Genomic DNA, 21,318 nt, shown 5'->3' on the forward strand with positions numbered 1-21,318 from the left:
CCAACCAGATTTTTAAAGTTTTCAGCTCCCAGGAAAACCACAGGTGATATCTATATGCCAAAACCCAGCCAAATCAGACCAGCCAGGCCATGTCCAGCTTTGAGCATGTGGCTTTTACTCTTTTGGTGCCTCAGTTTCCCCAGAGCCCAGTCAATAAATTTTTCTCTCTGGTTAGGGACTTTCGATCTTTTCCTCCCAAACTAGACTTTTTTTGGCTTGACTACTTTCCCCATGTCATCTCAGGAGTCATTTTGCACCAGAAAAAACAATCTGGTGCAGAACTTGGACCGACTCTAAGACTTCCAATGCCGTGGCAGATAATCCTGCCTTTCCCCGGCCCTGCAGCCTGCTTGTCTAGTGAGATGCCGAGCTCCACGCTCCCTCCAGGACCGGCCCTTGGCGTGGATTTCCCAGTGCCTGGCACAACCGCAGCCCTCGCCCGAGACGGGACCTGTGTGTGCTATGGCAATGCAAATGGCAGGATAATAGCCCTGCTTGTTTTATCATGTTCGTTTCTGTCTGCTCAGAATCTGTCATCGTTTTCACTACCCGGAATAGCTGTCACTCCAGTTTTGGCTCTAGGATCCTGTTTTGATTCCAGCCCTTATCGAGTTTATCTAGAATCCTTCTGCTCATTTAAAAGGAAAAAAAAAAAAACCAACCCAAAAAACATCACCCAAAAAAATCTCGTATTGAAAGTGCTTTTAGGAGTTTGTCTGAGCCGGATCCCAAAAAGCCCTGCGTGGGTTTGATGCACTCCAGCCTAATTGATGTCCCCAGTTTTGAAGAGCTGTCTAGATTAGGGGCCCGCCAAAGTCTTTCAGAGTAATGTGATTTGCTGGACAGCCACAGTATAGGTTTGCAGAAACTCTGATGCTCCCGCTGCCAGCTTAAATCAGATACCAGCCTGACCTCAGAAAGCAGTGTCTTTTCCTATAAATTTTGGCATCGCATTGAGTTACATCATTCGTGTTGGATTATGTGCTGTTACAGACAAGAAGTCACGCAAGTTAATGTGGCATCTGGCTGGAATTTAAAGGCAAATGCACAAGGCTGGAAAATCCACATCCACCTTTGCCCTCAGACACTTGTGGCTGCTCTGCGGGCCTTGCCCACAGCCTGGGCAGTTCTGCTTGAGCAGGGCAGGGATGTATTTTTTTTGCAGGTAGACGTCCCCATATTTACTTCTGAAAGGCTTTTCCTCCCCCCTCCCTGTTCTGTTTTTGACAAGGAAGATGAACAGTAATTCTTCATCTTTTGGAGGCAGAAGCTCGCTGACTAGAGCTCCATCTGGGGGCACCATCTGGGGATGCTACCAAGCTTGAGCAAGTGCGAGCACGCTTGGGGAAGGAGGTGGGTGACGTGGGGAGGCCCCACTCCGGTCACCCGTCTGCCCTGCTCACAGCCCCAGTGCCAACGCGGCTGCCCACCGGGCAGGACACTGCTCCACGCAGCCTACACCGCACCGGGGCTGCACAAGGGCACGAGTGCTTCTGAACACAAACCCCTGTGTATTCGCAGCCTCGGCGCAGCCTCATTCATACAGGGGCTCCCCAAGATTCACGGACAGGCACAGCGTATGTACACGTGGGAGGACATGCGCCGCGTCATCCGCTCCTGCACCGGGGCACATGCTCTCACACGCTCGTGCCTGCCGGGCTGTCCTCACTAGACCTAGATTAATCACTACAATCACTTGCCATCGAAGCAAAGAGGTTTTCCAGCGTGCTCAAGACCGCCTTGGGTACCCATACATCTCAGCGGTTCATCACGAGTCAAGGCTCCCTTGGTCCAGCTCGGAGGATGATGCCACGGGCTCGCGGGATGAGCCCTCAGCATCGGTAACAGCCATTCTCCTCCCCGTTTGCTTCCCAGCCCATGACGTTACTGACTGGCAGCCCTCAGAGAGAGCAATCACAGCTCACAAATGTGCACTTCTCTCATTCCTGCTTAATTTGCTTCTAGCTGCTTTACAGAACCCCTCACCAATTAACCAATTAGTAGCTAATTTAATTTGCTCTATCAGGACTGCAGCCCACTGCGTGCCATGGTGGATGTACACCGTAAGTGCTGGCTCCGCTTGCCAACCGCCAGCGCCAGGTCCAGCCCGCTGCAGAGCCGCGCGCGGAAAGTGGGTCCCATTCAAAAGCGGCGCAACCCAGACTCTAACCACCTCCCCTGCCCTTCCCTGAAAGGCTGAGACAAACGCTCGCTTTAGATCTGTCCCCCCAGTCCAGCACTTCCAGCCGCCCTTGCCTTGTATCTCAGGGAAATGCTGGAAGCAGAGACAATTCACAAATGCCTGTTAAGCAGCAAAACCTGGCCCAGCCTGAGCAGGGCTGGAGGATGGGTATTTCAGACTTTTTTTTGGGGGGGGGAAGGGAAGAGAGCTGGAAGTGCCATCATCTGATTTTTTTCTCATTTAATCTTGCAAAGTAATAAAATATTTCATATAGGTATGATAAAACTTTTTACTTTGAGTCATTTTCCTTCATTTAATTCCAATTTTTAGGCTATGTTGAATTATTGATTTTATTATATTTTATACAAGTTCTAGCTGCTGTCCATTTTAATCTAGGGGAAAAAAAGAAACATTTTGGATTTTTATTTCCGAGGAATGCAGGATAGGCAGAGACAGATACACATATCTGTGTGCAAACCATTTCACGAATTTTCCAGAGAAGAAAATCTGTTCTCTGTTCTGGTTTGAATCTAACTGATGGTACAAAACACTGCTGTTCTCCGGTGATGGAGCTCCGCAGCCCCTCCGTACGACCATCAGTAACCAGACAAGGCTCAACGCAGAGCTGGACTAGGCCCTGAGGGGAGCAGCCGCTGGCTCAGTGCTGCGGATCAGCAGCCTTTTCCCTCGTCCCTCTGCCCAGCAGGAAACGCAAGGCTGGGACTGAACAACAGGGGTTGGAGGTTGGAGTAAGTCCACAAAACCCGGGAAATCTCAGTGCTACCTGGGCCATTTGCATCTGCAAGAGGGAGCTGGGATTCTCCCTGGAAGAAGCTCTTTTGTGAGAGGCTACGGGTCCTGCACACGTTCCCCAAGCGTAGCACCGGGGACCGGAGCAGCCTTTCAGGTGGGCTGCTGTGGTAGCAGTGCCTGCCCAAGAGCCAGCCTTGGCTCATGCCCGGGGACGCGGGGCTGCGGGGACCGAAGCAGCTCCTGTGAGCATTCGAGACCGGGCAGGGGGTTTCAGCCTCCTTCATTCATCTGCTGCCAGGGAACACCAAGATCTTGGTGGCACGGCGGGACTGGGGAAGAGATGATGGGTGGGGAGGAAACAGACCATAATATTACGAAGCACCTGGTGAAAAACTGCAAATGGATGGCTACATTTTCTACCAGGCTCTGCCTTGAAAGAGTTTTTCACTATAATTGTAATTGATGTTTTCCTTCGTCCTTGTAAAATGGTTTAGTGGTTTGGAAATGATTTAAAGGAGGAATAAATATGCAAAACCAGAGCAGGTTTCTGTCAGGCTGCAACTCTTTTTCTCTGCAGATGGACTGCAAGGCACCTTGCACAGATCGATACCTTTAGGGAACAAATAATTTTGTCTAGCTTATGTGACACCCTCAGAACATTTCTGCTCTAACACTAACCTAGCCAAAGTATATTAAGTGTTGTGGGTGTTTCGTTAGATCAATTTTAGGCCAGTGCTGCTGGAAACTCATATAGGGGAGCGCTGGATTCTGTCCGCCGGCTTCGAGAACAAAGCTGTCTTAATTTTCGCCACTATTTTTCACTTAGTAGAGACAGCTGACGAACGAGCATGATCGCACACATCCATACTCACTCACAGGTTTCACCTACATGTTTCAAAAGCTGGCTAAAACATCCCACCCTCCTTGCGGATCCGAGGGACGGGATCTTCCTGCAGAATCAACTGGAGGAGACTCTAACTGTGGAGAACCTGGCTTGGAGGGGACAAGGGGAACAGGGTAAGGAATAGCCTACCCAGGAAGCGCCTCCCACTGCCTGCAAACTTAGCTGCAGATGGCAACAAAAATGTACGTTTCTAAAGAAGGCCATTTTCAGATTTTTAGGAGTCAAGATTACTGAAGTCCTCCAGCCCATGTTACGAGGAGATGACGAGACAAGAGCAGCAGCAGACAACGCAGAGATCCCAGGGCCCACCAAAGGACCCCACGGAATGAGCCCTCCTGTGGGCGCCACCTCTCCCCATGCCAGCCCACCATGGCCGGCCACGCTTGGAAAGATCACACGGATGGGATCCCCTGAGGAGGTCCCTGGACATTTCCCTTGAGGCCTCCATGCTCCTGAAGTCTCACGTGGTCAGAAATAACCTGGATCTGATGGCTTGTCATCATGTGTGCAGCATTTATGCTGCAAAGGACCGGAGAGAGTGGTTAGAAAGGCTGGGTGTGAGCTTTCTAGATGACAGCAGGGTGGTGGCTTGCTGGCTCAGTGCCTATGGAAATGAGGATATTAATGAAGCAGAGTTTGTAATTGAATGGAATTTATTGTACAAGTAACAATGTTAAGGCATCTAGATCCTTGGATGGGTGTCTCTGTTATTTTAAATCTAAATAAATAACTAAATTAATGCTACCCTTACTAGTTGTTTTTTGTAGCATAGCCAAGGCCAAAGTAATTTACCAAAAATAATGAGACTGGCTCACTGAAGACCAGCACGGCTCGTGAGACAGCTCAATGGGGTTATATTTACAAACGGATATCTTCCAGATGTCATGGTGATTGGTAGTGTGCACGAAGCACTAGCTGGCCCCAACACAGGCTGCGCACACACGAGTGCAGACAAAGCACGTTGCCTTCGCAGGCTCCGGAGGCTGCCTGGAAATGCCCTCTAGACACGCCACCTTTCTGTGAAATGACTTCTCAAGGAATCACAGATAGTCCTGAGATGTTGTTGTTATTGTTGTTATTATTATTATTATTCTCTTAAAAAGTTACTTCTGAAGACTGCTGTGCTGGTGACATTCCCTTCAAACTGCAATAACTAACCTGTCACAGCCTACAAACGCTGACAATACAGCACCGTGTGGGGTTGACTTAATAAACCTCATTTACATTCATTTTGATTCGCTCAGGCATTGAAAAACATTTCACGGGGAAAAAGAAATAAGTAGGAACCTCTTCAAGCTGACATGATGTTTGCTGATATGATACGAACGGACTTAATAGCAGCACGTATGAGAACATGCATTCCTTACAATATTTGCAAATGGGCTTCTTTTTATTTACTTGCAATTTTTTTTTTCCTTCTTCTCTTTTGTGCTGGTGCCACTTGTGCTGTGGAAGCACTGCCATGACCGCATCTCCGTGCCACCAACATGCCTAAGCACTCATGTCCCCGTGGCCCCTCTGCCGCAGAGGCCCAAGGGCAGGATGGGGAGCTCACCAGGCAGCAGGTGCCTTGATTCATGCTGCGGTTATTATTTTTGTTGCTCCATAATCCGAGGCTCTACTCCCTAATTTCCCTTTTTAGAGTTAGCCCGTGAGCTGCTCTTCCTCAGCTAGGAAAGTCCATCGGTTCCAGCGGGAAGACACCCCAGGCCTGCCTGGCTCCTGTCTTCGGGACCCAGTAACTCGCGTCCGCGGTGCTGAGCAGCCGAGCTCAGCTGCACTGGGGCTGGCAGGCCCACGGGGACGGCCAACAGCCAGCCCTCCGCACCAAAGGTGGCGAGTGGCCTCTCAGGCTGCCTTGGAGGAAAGGTATTCGCTGAGCTTGGAGCCATCATTTTGAAACCGCCCCAAAGTTGCCTTTTTAAAAAACTTTTTACGCTTTGTATATCCCTTTCCTTAAGTTTCCGGTACGCCTCGCATCCTTTTCTGCCAAGCCTGCACTACACCACCCAGCAGCACACACCGTGTGCTGCTGCCTGCACAATGTTGGAAAAACCCTCCAGGGAAACTCAAGAGCATGAATCACTATCAGGCTAAAAGTTTACCTTACCTTGAAGAGTGATAAACACACAAGGCATGGTGTTTTTGTTATTTCTGCTGTGCTTTTTCCTGCTGACATTGGTTTAAAATAAGTTCCTCTTGATTTACATCTGTCTAAGATCAGAATGAAACAGAACGAGTTTTAGCAGAATGGGATTCTGCAGATGAACACATGGGGCTCATTTGGTTTCTCTTATCTGATTTGCATCACAGAGAGACAGTTTAATTTTGAGCACTGGCCCTGAGCAATTGAGAACAGGGAAAAAAAAAAACAACCCCAAACCCTGGAAAAGTATCACAATCAAGCAAGTCGGAGAGGTACGTGGAGCTGGGAAAGGGGAAAATGATACCACAAGATGAAAAATAATGCCAAGTGGCAAGGTATAGAGAAGAAGATATTTTACGACGCATGCAGTCCAGTGGCACTTAAGGAAAAACCCAGACCACTGAGCTACGGGGAGTAATGCCGAGTAGCTGCAGCTTCCCCCCATCGCATCCCATATTTGCGTGCTGGAAGCTGGAATCCAGGGAGGGTATGTCATGCAAGACAGAACACACGAATACCTCTGCGTCATGATGGCGCAGTGTCACCAGGACAAGGCGCGGGGTTCGGGGACTCCCCTACGCTGCATCAACCAGGGTTAGGTTCCTTGTAATACCGCTGCCCCTTCCACACCCGGCGTGCCAGAGCCCAGCTGAGTGAGGCTCACCTCCCAGCAGAGGTTTTAGCTCCCTTTAGTTTAGGCTGTACCTTTCTACTTTAATCTACTGTCACTGCTTCAAAGGAGGAAACCCTCTCATTCTGTACTCTGTGCCTGCCTCACAAGGAGGTGAAAAAATGGTGCAGAAAATGAAAACAAAGAAAATCCCACTCTGCCCTGTTCAAAATGACAACTCCATCAGAGCTGTTCTCTTCAATGTTGCGATTTCTGCCCTCTCCCCGCAAGCACACAGGTCCAAACAAGATATTACAGACCTGTGACAGCCCCAAGGACCGGGTTCAGTGTCAGCAGACTGCAGTTAGAGCAGCTGCCCTGATGCAATCCTTAGCGGCCAGGCAGAGCCTCGCGGTGCAGGCTCCCAGGGGCAAGTCCCTGTGACTCAGCCTTGCCTGGCAAGGCTGCACTGGCTGCCCGTTGCCTGACTAAACTGCGCCAAATCCCACGGATAAAAAGGTCTCCGAGTAAAGCAAATGATGAGTCCAGCAAGAGCTTCTACGTGGTCTGCGGGGTGGGTCTCTACGCTACCACTTCCAGGACGGGGAAACAGGCGCGGGCTTGTCTTCTGTTTCAAAATAAAACTTTGCAAGAAATCATGAACAAAATCAGAATTAAAGACCTCGGAGCACAGAAAGACTCTTACAAGCTTCTGCTACCCACTGCTCCCAGCTCTGCCTGGCTCCTGCTGTCAGCAGCTGTCTGACTGTAGCCTCAGAAACCAAGTAACTGCAGCACAGCCCGTGATTAAGATTCAGATGTTCCAGCGTTGTCCATCAAGGGCTGCTAGCGGGTCGGTTAAAGCCAAAGTGAGAGAGAGCAGGAGAAACACGGGGAGGCTGTCGGGGGGGTGGGGGTGGGTCAGCAAAGAGGTTTTAACTGCTCGAGGGCCCAGAGCAACCCTGGGATTCTCAACGTCCTCACTGTCAGCTTACGATTTTGAGTAAGCGCATACCGCGTACGTGCGTGTTTGTGCCATGCCATGTTTTCATGCCGGACTGGGTGCCAAGCAGCACGTGGGCTGTTCAGCCCTTGCAGCCCTCTCAGCCACGGCACCATCTTAACCAATGCAGGCTGTACAGAAACTGCATGTCGCTCAGCACGGACCTGGCCGTGCACCCCGAGGAGAGCCGGATGGGCTCCCGGATCTATCCCTGCACCCCGAGGTGAGCCGGATGGGCTCCCGGATCTGTCCCTGCACCCCGAGGAGAGCCGGATGGGCTCCCCGATCCGTCCGTGCTCCCCGAGGAGAGCCGGATGGGCTCCCGGATCTATCCCTGCACCCCGAGGTGAGCCGGATGGGCTCCCGGATCCGTCCCTGCACCCCGAGGTGAGCTGGATGGGCTCCCGGATCCGTCCCTGCACCCCGAGGTGAGCTGGATGGGCTCCCGGATCCATCCATGCACCCCAAGGAGAGCCGGATGGGCTCCCGGATCCGTCCCTGCACCCCGAGGTGAGCCGGCCGGGCTCCCGGACCTGTCCCTGCACCCCGAGGAGAGCCGGATGGGCTCCCGGATCCATCCCTGCACCCCAAGGTGAGCCGGATGGGCTCCTGGATCCGTCCCTGCACCCCGAGGAGAGCCGGATGGGCTCTGGGACCCACCCATGCACCCCGAGGAGAGCTGGATGGGCTCCTGGATCTGTCCCTGCACCCTGAGGTGAGCCAGATGGGCTCCTGGATCCATCCATGCACCCTGAGGTGAGCTGGATGGGCTCCCGGATCCGTCCCTGCACCCTGAGGTGAGCCGGATGGGCTCCTGGATCCATCCATGCACCCCGAGGTGAGCTGGATGGGCTCCCCGATCCGTCCCTGCACCCCGAGGTGAGCCGGAAGGGGTCCCGGATCCATCCATGCACCCCGAGGTGAGCTGGATGGGCTCCCCGATCCGTCCCTGCACCCCGAGGTGAGCCGGAAGGGGTCCCGGATCCATCCATGCACCCCGAGGAGAGCTGGATGGGCTCCCGGATCCGTCCCTGCACCCCGAGGTGAGCCGGATGGGCTCCCCGATCCGTCCCTGCACCCCAAGGTGAGCCGGATGGGCTCCCGGATCCGTCCCTGCACCCCAAGGTGAGCCGGATGGGCTCCCGGATCTGTCTGTCTGTCTGTGCACCCCAAGGCGAGCCGGCCGGGTGCCTGGGCAGAGCCGCTCATGCCGAGCCGGCTCATCTCCCTGCCTTTCCCCAGCGCCGAGCCTGGCAGTAACCTGCGGTTGGGTTGTGGCTAGCTGTTTTTCAGCCTCCGAGATGTTTTCAGTCAAACACTCGGATGTGTTGTTCCCTCCACCCCCCACCCCCTCCTGGCTCCTGCAGCCACCACCTTCTCCAGACTTGGGCAAATTGACAAAGCAACAGGATAGGGAAAATTGAGTTGTATCGTTCCCCCTTGGGGAGTCTCACTTTGCTGCCTGTATTTGAAAGCGCTCATTTCCTACATCTCTTGATGAGAATTCCTATCGACCGGTGACCCCTAAATGCCTATGCCGATCAATAGTCCCCAGTATCTTATTGACAGGTCTATTGACAGCTCTCCCCATGCAGGAGAGCCGAGGCGGCAGCGGGCCACGAGCCGGCGAGGGCTGCTTCAGGAACAGGGACGACTCTGAGCCAGTATTGACACCGTAAATGGAGACAGTTTACTTAGCACGCAGGGAAGATGCATCTGTTAAGGCAGCCAATAGATTTCCCTATTGTTTCACAGCAGCTGCCTCGTCGAGGAAGGGGAGTTTCCTTTGCATGGCGGCAGCGGCACCCTAGAACAAACACACAGCTGCTCCCCGGGCCCTGAGCTCAGCACTTTGGTGAGCAGCGGCCACGTGGCTCGGGTGAGCGGGGATGGGCAATGCCTTCCCAGCTCTGCTCCTGGGCCTCTGCAGAATGTCCTTCAAACCAGCAATTATTTTTGTCAAGATCTTGCCAATAACCCACCAAGAACTCTCTCCTTTTCTGTCGCGGGCTCACCCGTGCTCTGGCCAAGCCACCTCTCCTTCACTCCCGAGCGTGGCGAGCCCTTGGGCCCCCGTCCCCTGCGCAGTAAGAGGAGACGCTGCCCACGAAGTAGGACGAAAGCTTGAGAGCCCAGATTCACGCCATCTCCCACAGGCCGCTGTGGAGCCCACCCTGAAAGCATCATCGTCCTGGGCTCCTTCCCCAGTCAGGAGGGCGGCGCTGCCCCCCCGGGAGGCGCAGGGACCCCCCGAGCTCTCGCACGCCTCCGTGCCAGCGCCAGGCGCAGGAGCGCCACGTGGAGCCGCGCACGGTGTGTTTACAGTAAATCCTCCTGGCACACGCCTTCGTAGCCCACCACTCATCCGGGCGAGGAGCCGAGGGGAAAAAAAAAGAAAGAATATTGAGCTTCTAATGCACTGTAATTACCAAATGATCCTATCTCAGAAGCAATGGGGCCCCATGGGATTTATTGCTGTATTAACAGTGGTTTTCCATTGCATTACTTAATGAATAATGTCTAGGCTAATAGCACACCCCCCAAAAAAAAAAAAAAAGAGAGAGAGAACACAACTCCAGTGTAATTATTATTTCTTCTAATGCAGCCACTTCTTACATAAATACCCATCTCTCTTTATTGGGTTGTTGTTTAAAAATGTTTCCTATTACATTGCCATCGGTGCGAGGCATATATCATCATTATTATTTCTACTTTTCCTATACAAAGATATTTCCCCACTCCCCGATGCCCTCGCACGCCCAGCTGACCACTCAGTTTCCACCCCTGCCCCTGGTGCCACCCTCGGCTTTGCTACCTGCGTTCTCAAAAAGCTGCAGAGATCTCAGCTGTGCAAACAGCCGAGCCTCTGTTTATTTTGGTAGCCTCACAAAATATTTATGGAGAGTTATTCGAGCAGAAAGGCTGAATGGAGATCATTGCAATGTGTCAAATTAAAGAGTGCTTAATGCTGCCTAATCTCCTGGTAATTACTGTTGTGGCAGCGGATGGCATTAGAGCTGGGTAAGAAAGCTAATGATAGTCAGATAGGAGCCTGGCTGGGTGTCAGTGCGGGGCGGAGAGCAGGCTTCTGGCATCAGGCAGCTCCAGCGAGTGGACCTTTTTCTCTATATGTATTTATCAAAGGACCCCCTCACCATTTCAGTGGCGTCCTCACTCACGAATATTAGTTATGGGTGCAGTGGCAACACACCAGAGCCCCGAATACAGGTCTCGGTGCTGGGCACTGCGCGTGCCTTCGGAGGGAGGCAGCCCGTGCCCTGTGGAGCTCACCGTCAATTAAAACAAAGCAGACAAGGAAGCTTTATTATCTCCATTGTAGAGCTGGGGAATTAAAGTACCTAGAGACTAAGAGACCCAGCAAATAATAATAAATGCTACTTGGAACTGCTGATGCTTATCTGAACTTTACAGAGTTTGTGTCACACTAATTACTGGGGCTGTGTCTGATTAGCTCTGCATTCACTTGAGGATTATTGTGCCTATCTGGGCATCCCACACTCAGATCACTGCTGCGCTTTGAGTGTCAAAACCAACCACCTGTGGGGCAAGTGGGACTTCAAGCCTCACGACTTGTCTAGTTTTTGTCCTTGATGAGGTCAGTGGCAAGCGGAAAACAGAGAGAGAGACAACTGGCTTGATGGGTTTCAGAGGTGCGCTGGACCAGTTGATTTAGAGGTACGTATTTAGAAGTACCAAGCGGTTATTGGACACATTTCCATGTAAACACTGATTTTGTTCCTTAAGGACTCTTCTTTTTTGTTTAATGATAATTCTGGTTTTGCAGCAGCAAAGCCATTGCCCTGGCAACAAGCTGTGATGTCAGAAGAAGTTGGCTCTGACATCTTCAGGGGATTGAGCCGGTGCAGCTGATGAACCCCGGAGCAAGAAAGAGTCACATTTTGATGCCAACTACCCAGTACCAGCTCTGGGAAGAGAGCTCTCTGAGCTCTCCCAGGTGCACAGCCCCAAACAGGGCACAGTTTCTGGGCAGAAAAACGTGATTCAACATTTTCCCCATCATCCGTAGCTCTACAGTACCACAAGTACCACGGTGGGTCAACCCTTTGCAAGGTGGGTACTTGCGTGGATGTCTTCTCTCCCACCACTAACCCACGCCAGAGTCGCAGCCCAAGATCATGGCAAATGTCGGCCATCCCAGGAACATAGCGAGTGCCTCAGGACCGTCTGCCCCCCACTGCCTGTAGGACAGGACCCGGGGCGAAGCCCCGCAGCTTGGGGTGGAAGGCGGGGGGGCGGGATACGAGAAAAGGGCTCAGTAAGGGGAGGGAGGGGTGAACCGGTCTGTTCCAGTTACGGAGCTCAGCAAGCGAGAGGTTCATCATTAACTGTCAAACAGCGGTTTTAATCAGCCCTGCTCCTCGGCGGAAGATAGATTTAATATCAAGGCACATTTTCAGAGCCATTAGTTTAATTATGACAGGTGTCTGCAAACTGGATGGCTCCGCTTTCAAGACATGAATGACAGCGTTTAATTCTCTGGGCCCACAGGGGCCACTAGGGTACTTTACAAAAATGAGCTTCCATTAAAGCATAAGTGTTTCTTTCTTCCTCCCTTTCTTTTTTAATATATATATTTATATATTTCTCTCCTTTTGCTCTCTCTCTCTTTCTGCATGCTTCAAAATGAGAGCTGATCAGAAAATTGCCCTTTAGTAGAAGGCAAAATAATTTTCCTTGCCCATTAGGACTTATATTACAGGTTAGGAAGGCTGTGCCCCATGTTCTCTGGCCAGGCAGAAGCACAGCAATTTGCTGCTTAACCTTTCCATTATCCAACCATCTTCAGTGTTTTCCCAATAAATAGGTAAATAAACAATAATAACAAATAATGGAAGCTCTGGATGCCTATAGGGTGCTGCTCATGCCAAGCAGAGACTAAGGCCAGGTTATTCCAAGTCCTTTCAGGTCTGCTGGCAGAAGGTTGCCTAGTCTCAGCATCCAGCTTGGGCTAAGATGTGTGCTGCACATCTCCCACCTTGCAACCAGCACCGTGTCAGATGAGGAGGGTGGATGCAGTGTTCATCCCCCTTCGGTGTTCAGCTTCTACAGGCTTTCGAGATTAGAGCACTTTATATGCACCTATTTTAGGCACCAAAAAGCCTTCCCCCATCCCTGTTCCCTAAAAAAGGGGAGGTTTTACATGGGGCAGGGAAGGGTAAACCTGTTGGGACTTTTGTACCTTTTGGGAAGTTTGGGTTAACTTTGATAATGGCAATGCAGGGGGTCAGCAGAGCTACAGGCCCCAAAGATCGTTAAGTTTTAAGAAAAGTAACAGGTGAGGAGAAGAAAGACAAGGTATGAGTGTCCTGGCAGAAAGGGTAGTAGTGTCACCCTGTGACCTATGGGACACCAAAGACTCAGCACAAAAAGAGTCCCAGTCAGGGCAAAAGGTTCAGATGAAGCTTTTAGAACACCCAAACACCCTAATAAACAGAAAAGTCAAGACAACTTTTTCCCTCCCCAGTTCTGGTACCCACAGAACTAGTTGGTTTAGACCACTCTTCACACAGAAGAGACAAAGGTTTCTACTGCCCTTCCTGTGGCTGTCAGATGGCCTTTGTGCGCTGTGGTCCCTCACATGTCAGCAGCTTCAGACTGACAGCATTAGAGTTCCAGAGGATCCAGGACTTTCAACATCTCCTGCCAGACAGCCAGCAGCACTCGATCTCTAAGACATACCCCACACGCTGAGCTCATCTTAAGGACTGGGTTATTTCGTAAACCGAACTCCAGCTGGCCTCATTATTTAGCACTCAGCTTTTGGAAGTGTTTCTTAAAAGCAGGACTCGAGGATGGCTTCAATAAAGTGAGGCAGCAAAGTAACAGTCACGCCTCTTGTGCCCAGGCTGGTCGGGCTCGTGATGGGAAGCTCTTTGCTGGCTGACTTGGCCTGTAACTTGGATGGTGGCAGGTGGGCTGTCTGGTACCAAGCAGAGCTTACCTTTACGTTTTAAGAAAACTGAAGTACTTGGTGATCCTCCAGACACAATATTATAGTCCAGCTTACACAGGAAGAAACAGGTGAAGAGAGGTGAAGACTTCTCCTACCCCTCAGGGTGACAGGGTAGCACGCCTGGCCTGCCAGCTCCCTGTCTCCCCCCTGCATTTTCTTTGCATATGCGGCACAGCTCTGAGAAGCCCTTGCTGCGATGCCTCAGGCGCTGCCCTGCGCTTTCACGCCAGCCCTGGCAGTTTATCAGCCCACAGCTGACAGCGCTTCTCAAACGCCCCGCTGCCCCTGGCAGAGCTACCCCTCCGGCTCACACTTCCCCAGGGGGTGGATGGATGTTACCTACCTAGTCCTATCTCCCTAGGGATGGATGTCATATCCCTTTGTCCCATCGTACCCTGCTGGGGATGTCCCTGGACAGTGCGTGGGTGATGAGAGGAAGAACGGGAGGCAGAGGGAAGGTCAGGGTGTACCCAGAGCAGTGTGCGGCCCTGCATGGCACGGCTCTCCTGGCTGTACAGTAACCTCTGCTGCAGGAAGCTGGAGCCGACATGCATCTCTGGAGGAAGAGAGCAGCTTACACCCTAGACACCACCTCAATCTTCTGCAAGGCTCTTCCAGCTTTTTTTTTTTAAACACCCTAAGCTCCTGCTGTGCCTGCCTGCAACCTCCTTGCCTTGTTCTCGGTTTGGGGAGGGCAGACCCATCCTATGGCAGCTCCCCAGTTCCTGCTGGGAACCCCAGAGAGCAGAAAAGGAAATTAAGGGGTACAGTGACGATTGCTGTGCTCAGACTGCCTGGGATACGCTGCAAATAAGTTCTCAGCAAGAGAAGCATCTCTCTAGCTCTCCCAAGGCAAAATTCCTATAGACCAGGTAGGCTCAGAGTTTTGCCCCGGCATCCCAGCCTTGCCCTGCTGCTCTGCCATCCGTTAGCGTCGCTGCCTTCGCTGTGCAGCTCTGCAGTGAAACTAGTTTGAAATTTTCCCAGGCAACACTCCTCTGTAGGAAAACGCCAGTCTGGCACGCTGCAGCGCTCCCGGGGCTGGGCTGGTTTCAGTGAAGTGCTGACACAGCGGCAGCCAGGGATGGAGAAGAGCCTGCCAGTTCTTCAGCCTGGCTTGGTTGCCCCAGGAGCCCGGGCTGCCTGGCCCCGAGGTCTCTCGGCAAGAGAGACCCTAGACCAGGGTTTGTCAGCACAAGCAGCCCCCAGGGCCCTTACTTCCAGCCTCTGTGCAGTCTGGAGTCTCTCAGAGTGTTTCTAAAAGGTCAAAAGGAAATATCACTTCTACTTTCCCCCAAGTCTGATTTTGAAACATTTAAGTCTCCAGCCAGCCCTAAACGCTACTATTTCTTACTCCTAATTCACAGGGTCCCTTGTTATCCCCACATGTCCATGACCTTTCTGTCATGTGTTTAGGAGCTGATGAATGGTAGTTAAGACATGCCAAACTCATTCCATTTGTGAGACAAACCACACCAGTCTCAAAAGGCATCAGGGAAATCACTTCTCATCCAGCCCTTCTAGCCCCTGCAGAAGAGACATCATTTTAGGTCTCCCTGGTATAAGCCAGCAGAGCTCCAGGTAGAGCCACTGAACACTGCTGATTTATGCTAGCTCAGTGTCTAGCAGAGACTCCTGGAGACCTGCCTTGAGCACTGACAGAATGTTAAAGTCTTGGGGGACTTTTTTTTTGCATCCATTTATACAATGAACTTGTTTAAGTGCTGTTGCCAAAGTCATGCATGCAAAACCGGTCTAGACAGTCCACTGGCATTCGATACTTAAAGAGGCTTATAGACTCATCATCTAGGTGATGGAGGCACCCAGCATGAACTGTTTTTAAATGGAAATCAGATGCATAATGTGTTTCAGAGTTTTTGTATAGCCCTCTAGCATCCAGTCACCTCCTACGTCCACAATTGCTTTGTAACCAAGGCCTGTGGGTGCTAAACTCCGGAAAGCCACTGGGATTTCATGGGAAAGAGACATTTTCAAGATCTGTGACTAAAGTTAACAGAAAAGTTGATTCAATTTCTGCACGATTTTCCAATTCCTTAAAAAAAAAATAATGAACAATGTGTTTCTCAAGAACACAGTTGTTGTTCCCCCCCCCCCCCCCTTCCTTTTCATCCTGTTTGGAAGTGCCTCTGCCTTTGTTCCTCCCCAGAAGGGGTCTGGCAGGTTCTAGCACAGGAGGAATCCGGGAGAAACAGCAGAAGTTATTTAAGTCCAAACACATAAAATTACACATATTCAAAACAAAGAGCATGGGAACTTGGCAGAAGAAGAGGGTGTCTAAGTTACCAAAGCAGCCATAACTCAAGAGCTGACAAATTATGTGGGTTTGAAATGAGTATTTATTCTGGTATTTAATAATACAAATCCAGAGTGTGGAAACTACTATACTGCTACATCACATTGTCTTTAGTGCCTCCAAGTCACTGAGGGCTTGAGGGCTATAAGGACCAAGCACTGTTGTGGTTTATCTAATTCAATGCCTTTCTTACAATGTTTCACTGCAGAAAAATCCATAATCAGCAGGGAAAGGGATTCCCCTGCTAGTTTCTAGGCTAGTGTTGTTTCTGAAACTTTGGAGCTCGGGGAGGCATTGAATCGCACAGGGGAGCTTATGTCAGAGAAAGCCTACCAGCTCCCAATCAATCTTTCTATTGCCATGTTGAAAGTTACGTCTCCAAAACATCTCAGCTTTAGAGTAAATCTGACTCAAGTTAGCGGCACCAAGTGTTTTCTCACCACGTGGCAGCATCTCACCAGCAATCCAGCTGTGCAGCGCCACAGACGGTGCACGGGCTGGCGCTGGATGGAGAAAGGGGTGCTCAGTTATGCAAGTTCCTTACTTCATCCCACCGAGGAAGACAGTAATGATGCTGAGCTTCCACTGCAAAGAGCCTAAAAACTGATGGTCAAAAGCTCAGCAGAAGAGATTTCTGGTTTTCTTTTTCCTTTTGCTATAGCAAAGAACCTCAGCTGGGGGGGAGGGTTGGGTCTAGATTCACTCCAATTTTAATTTCAGTTTGTTGGTCCTTAATGGGTCTCTGAAACTTACAGGGAGCAACATTTCCCTGAGCGAGCAGCAGTTCGGTTAGACTCACCCCAGGGCACCGGGTGCCTCCACTACCGAGATCTTCCATGCATCATCTTTTAATGCACAGGATGCGCCAGTGACCTTCAGGGAAGTTTGGATCCTTGAGAGATTCTGGCCTGATTTTGTAGAACTAAGAGGTGGGGATTTAAGACCAAATCATCATATCAGGTGTTTACTGCAGTCTCTGCTACCCCACAAGATTTGCTGAGAAGAGCATGTTCTGCCCTAGACCCAGGCAGAGGCATTATTTCAGGTTACCCTGGGATTAGGCAAATGTAAAACAACAGCCTGTGTTCTTGCCTTGTGGGTTGCTGCCTGCTTTTTCCTGCGTGTTCAGTAGGCTTTTTGTATTTTATTTTAAATGCAAACCAAATTATAGACTAGCATATTTCTGGGTTTTTAGTGAATCTGTTGTAATGACTAATTGCTACAGGAATTCACCTCTTAGTCTAATAAACCCAGCCCAAGTGAATGCAGAAAGGAATCTATTGTTTTAAGTGTGTTATAACAGGGAAAAGGGTTTTTATGACTCTTCATGACCTTTAAAAGGAAGCTCGGAAAGTGGCTGGACAAAGCAAACAGAAGGACTCCTAGGAGGAAGCTGTCTGCAGTGGATGCCTTTCCTATGACATGGATTTTTTTAAAACTCAGGTAGAGGTTCTCATGTCCGCTACATGGGAAACATCCCAATGGAGGCAGATGGAGGCCTCTGTTTCAAAATAAAAAATAAAAATAAAAAGAGTGTTTACTGGTTGCTGCAGGCTGATAATAGTAGCTTTGGTTTGACTACAAATTAAATATACAACGAAGAACACCCAAATCAATATGTTTTGACTTTGTTTTGGAGAAGAAATGATGGATTCAGTTTCCTTTCCTTAACCCCTCCTGAAGCCTTATCGTACTGTCAGTAGGAAACGGAGCTCAGGCGAACCCCACTCATTTGGCATTGACCCACACGTGGGGTTAGTCTGGGGGGAGTAACAAATACGGGTGGGTCAGAACTGGCATTTAAAGCAGGACTCAAGGCTCACAAACGGCCAGACATTTAGAACTTGGTAGCACGCCCCAACGCCAGTAGTTCACCCCGCACCTGAACGGCCCGTTCAGGCAGCCAGAGTGCAGCTGGGCACTAGAGGCTACAAGTCCTGACCTGGCTCAGCAAAGAACAGCTAAAAACATTCCGTTTGGAGTCCTGCGGTCACAGCACGGCGCTGCCCTTCTGACAAGGTCCCTGCACCTGGGAGAGAGGAGACCAGCCTTCCTGAGCCTGCAGTCTGCCGACCAATACCTCCCAATGGCCAGGAGGCACCAGGCATGTACCGCCTACCTCGGAGAGCCGGCTGCTGGCTGGGAGCTGCACACACCTCACCCCAATTCAGTGGAAATAAATAAGAGAGGATACGAACGCTGCCAGCGAGTGCTGACATCGTTGACGTTGCAGCCGTTCACATCGAGTGCTGGCGACAGACAAGCGTACCGCGATCTGCGAATGCTCCGAGTGAGCGCAGGGAATCCCTCTGCTCCACAGCCACTCCCCTGCCGTTAATACTCCCAGGTACCCACAGGGTCTTTGAAGGTGCCTGCAGGCAAGGCTCTGTTGTCCCCAGAGCCAATCTGACGCCAGTGAAGATCCTCACTGCGCTGCAATCCACCGCCTCAGCCCCGCTGCTGCGAGTCCAGGAATCAACCTGCTCCTCCCCAAAAGCCCATCAGCAACCGCTGACATTAACCGCTGCCGCTGAGGCACCAGATCTCCCACAACGGGCCACCGAAGTCCTTAGGCACACGAGTTAACTTACTGGGTAAAATTAACACCGGGCTTAGGCACCACCCAAATCTCACCTGAGCCCTCCAGAACCAGTAAGGAGCTCTCTAAACCTTGCGTTTGCTTTTGCTATGGGGATGAACATTACCCCCCGTGCTGCCTGACAGCCAGCTGCGTACTTGTTGCCACAACTAAACACAAGTAGATCAAACAAAGCGAAAAATGGTCATCGTGTTGCGAAGCGGTATTAACCACCCAGTGGCAAAACCACTAAATGTTTTTGTGGAGAGCCACCGAAAGAACACGTCAATGTGGTTTTTCATTTCCTTCACCTTAAATGCTATGAAGAATCAAGTGAAGAGCAGTATTTGGACTATCCAGCCTTCAAACGCAATACCAAAAGCAAAGGCCAGCGTTCATATCTACACATTGTCATCACAAAGAAATGAAGTGTTGTAGTTCCCAGGACCTGGGAGATGCTCTGAGCATTATTAGTTTTTGGCTGGGAAAGCTGCTTAAGCGCACAAAAGGTCTGTACTTAAGCATTCAGCCTGCAACAAGGGATATACCGGAACAGTTGTGAATCAGCTGTTCTAAGGCAGCAACCCTTCTTCCCCTCCTCTTCTCCATAGAGAAAACACATCGCAAAACTACATATATTATTAGCCGAGCCAAGAAAAAGCATCTTCCCAAGATTATGCAAGGATTACAGCAAACACTAGAAAATGAAACTGCTGAAGAAATACAATTGCATCGAGACCAAGAAGATGGGTATTGAGGAGGTACAGGTGGTCAGACAGACTCGTGCCAATAACCCTTGAGCCACTTGCCACCAGAAGCCCCACTTATCGCTCTGGAAAGGATTTAAACCGAGGGTTTTCCTGGCTTTGCGTAGCCTGAGGTTCCTCTGCCCTAGATGCATGGCAATCCAGGAGAGGCTGGATGCTGAAGTTAGGGCAGCTGCTTCTCAGGTACGTGTTGCCCACAGTGGGAGAGGTTTTCCTTCCAGAGAATGATGCAAGGAAGCCACGGCAGCCTGTGGAGGACCCTCCCTCCCTACTTTGGCTGCAGGGAGAGCCTGGGCAGCACTAGGCACACGTAAGCGTCTCTGCAGCCTCTCATCTGTGGTCAGGCACCTGGGCCACAGATACCTCCAATGCACCCAGGTGAAAATTAACTGAGGACTGTCACAGAGAAGAAACTGGCAGAACAAAGCTTGAAAAGATCCCTAAAGGCTTCAAGCAAACACAGCCCCATGTTACTGCTTCTGTAGTATCTCATTATTTAAGTCAAAACACATGATTTTAAGAAAGCTGACTCAGAGCTTTCAATGCTTGGGGTTGCCAACGCTGTATGTGCACAAATGCCTTTCAGAGGTTCTGATCACCTGCAATTCACACCAAATTGCGGGTAGCTAGCGCTTAAAACAGCAAGCCTGTAATTTTATATGCAGTTGCTGTTTTATTTCCTGCTTTCTGTACTGACCTTGACATTTTTGTGGTCCCATATAGATACAGCAAATAGAAAAAAACCACCATTTTGCTCCCATGCAAAGTTGTTTCATCTCAGAAGAGGTGGTGAATTTTTATGCCTGGTGGCAAACACACAACCCATAATCCCAAGTAAAAAGCGTTACCTGTGGCAAACAGGCTTCTGCAACAGCACAGGGACATGTTCCCTCGGAGAAACTGGCAGGAATTTTCTTAAGGTCAAGCTCTGACTCCAGGAGGGACAATACCAGATTTTACAGGCTGGCAACCAGTCACCTCGTTGCTATTCAGAGCAGTATGAGCTTGTTCATTTGTCTTTAACTGTAGTTAAAAAAGAAAAATAATAAAGAAAAGAAAAAAAAGACACATCAACACAACTACAAAGATCAGCTCTCCAGAAAGAAAGCTACAATATATAGGTTACAGTTTCCTGCTAAAACAAACCCCCTCACAGTATGATTTCATAGGCCATGCTAATTATTTTTAGGGCAAGCATAATAAAACCCAGGTGATTTGCCTTTAGCAATTTCTTCTTATCTTCACACAGCTCCGGATCATTTACCCACATGGCAAGCAATTACAATGAGCCCTGCAGTTCCTAACAGACATCTTTTGTCGAAACCCGGCAAGAGTACACAAAGGTTAATATGCTTTTGCACTACAAAAATCTGGGCATTGTCTTGTGTATTGTAAGACGTGCTTGTGACATGCTGAATTCAGCTGATTTACAAGATCAGCAAAACAGAAGGTTTTCCCACTGGGAGCCTTTTTCTAACTATTTCCTCATCAGGATGTTGGCGTGCAGGAGTCTCTGATTTGCCATGCGTCTGCTAGGAGCAGGGAGCAGTGTTTCCAGCCAGGCACACACCCCTCCCCTCGCCCTCTCCCTCGCACACCAGCACACTCCGTCGTGCTCTGCGCCGCCCGCCAGGCTGCCATTCGCTTCGCTTCAGCTGGAGAGGCAGATCCCTAACGCAGCAGTGGTGATAACACAGAGAAGCAAAATCCCCCCACGCCATTGCCCTCCAGTTCCCGCTTCTCACACATAACAAGGGGCATTCATTCCGGCCCGTTTGGGATAAGCTGGGACTATCTCTGAGCCCTCCTCTGCCTTCAGGAGACGTGGGTAAGCGCGTGGGACGTCCTCCCAATTGCTCTGAGCCTGAGAGAGGAACGTCTCAAATCCCTGCCACGCTGCTGGATGCGAAGAGGAGGTTACAAGAGTCCCAGCCCACTCTCTTCTGGGGAGCTAGGATATCTCGGATTTAGGCCCTCAAGCATAAACCTGCTCTTATGTTGTGTACCACAGGTCCCCGGCTAGGCAAAGCACGTTTTGGTGAATGAAGCTGAGCCCCTGTGTTCAT

The 21,318-nt window shown here is 50.5% G+C and overlaps 1 long non-coding RNA gene across 1 annotated transcript in view; it reads right to left on the reverse strand.

Moving 5' to 3' along the window:
* LOC142048082 (uncharacterized) overlaps positions 1-21,318 on the reverse strand; it is a 214,769-nt gene that overhangs the window by 137,893 nt on the left and 55,558 nt on the right. The window contains exon 3 of the long non-coding RNA XR_012657394.1: positions 20,101-20,275. This is a non-coding gene — a long non-coding RNA (uncharacterized LOC142048082). The remainder of the gene's footprint in view (positions 1-20,100; positions 20,276-21,318) is intronic.

Source organism: Phalacrocorax aristotelis, chromosome 24, assembly GCF_949628215.1.
Source record: "Phalacrocorax aristotelis chromosome 24, bGulAri2.1, whole genome shotgun sequence".
NCBI classification, from domain to species: Eukaryota; Metazoa; Chordata; class Aves; order Suliformes; family Phalacrocoracidae; genus Phalacrocorax; species Phalacrocorax aristotelis.